The 1,833-nt window shown below is 32.1% G+C and overlaps 1 non-coding gene across 1 annotated transcript; it reads right to left on the bottom strand.

Moving 5' to 3' along the window:
- Window positions 1-1,223: 1,223 nt before the first annotated feature.
- Window positions 1,224-1,331, bottom strand: LOC148555621 (small nucleolar RNA R71). The gene has a single exon (XR_015887159.1). It is a non-coding gene; the product is annotated as a small nucleolar RNA R71 (small nucleolar RNA).
- Window positions 1,332-1,833: the final 502 nt, after the last annotated feature.

Raw genomic sequence — 1,833 nt, 5'->3', positions numbered from 1 at the left:
TATATATTTTTTCGAAATTTTTTTTTAAAAAATTTTAATTTAAAATCTTTTTCTTATTTTATCTCATATTTTAGAAATTAATGCTAACAATTAATATTTTGATTTAAAAATTTCAAGTTGTTACTTGCCTATTAAGAAAAGTTTCAATCTTTAAATTTTAAAATCATATCTTTTAGTTTCTTGTTAGTCAAGTAATCAACTTTAATTTCAAAATTCAATCTTTTTAAATTTTTTTCTCAAATCTTTTTCAAAATAAATTTCAATCATATCTTTTTCAAAACTCAATTTCAAAATCTTTTCTAACTTCTTATCTTTTCAAAATTGATTTTCAAAATCTTTTTCAATAAACCACTTGACTTTTTGTTTGATTTTAAAATTCTTATCTTTTTCAAAACTATCTAACTACTTTCCTCTCTTTGATTTTCGAAAATCACTAACACTTTTTCAAAATTTGTTTTAATTAACTAATTATTTTAAATTTTAATTTAATTTTATTTTATTTTTTTTTTAATTTTCGAATTATAACTAATATTTAAAATAAAAACAAAAATATTTTTATTTTATTTTCGAATTCTTTCCCCTCTCATCTCCTTCTTCTATTCTTCTCTTCTTCTACTCACATAAAGGAATCTCTATACTGTGACATAGAGGATTCCTCTTCTTTTCTATTCTCTTTTTTTTCATATGAGCAGGAATAGGGATAAAGACATTCTTATTGAAGCTGATCCTGAACCTGAAAGGACTCTTAAGAGGAAACTAAGAGAAGCTAAAGCACAACCCTCTGGAGAGGACCTGACAGAATTTTTCGAAAAAGAAGGAGACATGGCCGAAAATAACAACAATGCCAATAATTCACGGAAGATGCTTGGTGACTTCATTACACCCTCTTCTAACTTCTATGGAAGAAGCATCTCAATTCCTGCCATTGGAACAAACAACTTTGAGCTTAAGCCTCAATTAGTTTCTTTAATGCAACAGAATTGCAAGTTTCATGGACTCCCATTGGAAGATCTTCATAAGTTCTTAGCTAAATTCTTACAAATCTGTGACACGTCAAGACCAATGGAGTTGATCCCGAGGTCTACAGGCTTATGCTTTTCCCTTTTGCTGTAAGAGACAGAGCTAGAACATGGTTGGATTCACAACCTAAGGAAAGCCTGAACTCTTGGGAAAAGCTGGTCAGTACTTTTCTAGCCAAATTCTTTCCACCTCAAAAGATGAGCAAGCTTAGAGTAGAAATCCAAACCTTCAGACAGAAGGAAGGTGAGTCCCTCTATGAAGCTTGGGAAAGATATAAGCAATTGATCAAAAGGTGTCCTACTGACATGCTTCCAGAATGGAGCATCATATGTATATTCTATGATGGTCTATCTGAGTTGTCAAAAATGTCATTGGACCATTCTGCAGGAGGATCTCTTCATCTGAAAACCCTTGCAGAAGCTCAGGAACTCATTGAAATGGTTACAAATAACCAGTTCATGGACACCTCTAAAAGGATTACTGTGAACAATGGGACACCTCAAAAAAAGGGAGTTCTTGAAATTGATACTCTGAATGCCATATTGGCTCAGAACAAAATATTGACTCAGCAAGTCAATATGATTTCTCAGAGTCTGAATGGATTGCAAGCTGCATCCAACAGTACTAAAGAAGCATGTTCTGAAGAAGAAGCTTATGATCCTGAGAACCCTGCAATGGCAGAGGTAAATTACATGGGAGAACCCTATGGAAACACCTATAATCCTTCATGGAGAAATCATCCTAATCTCTCATGGAAGGATCAACAGAAGCCTCAACAAGGCTTCAATAATAATGGTGGAAGAAATAGGTTTA

The sequence above is a fragment of the Arachis ipaensis genome, chromosome B6 (genome assembly GCF_059453495.1).
Source record: "Arachis ipaensis isolate K30076 ecotype BB chromosome B6, ASM5945349v1, whole genome shotgun sequence".
NCBI lineage: Eukaryota > Viridiplantae > Streptophyta > Magnoliopsida > Fabales > Fabaceae > Arachis > Arachis ipaensis.
This window is presented reverse-complemented; position numbering and strand designations above follow the sequence as displayed.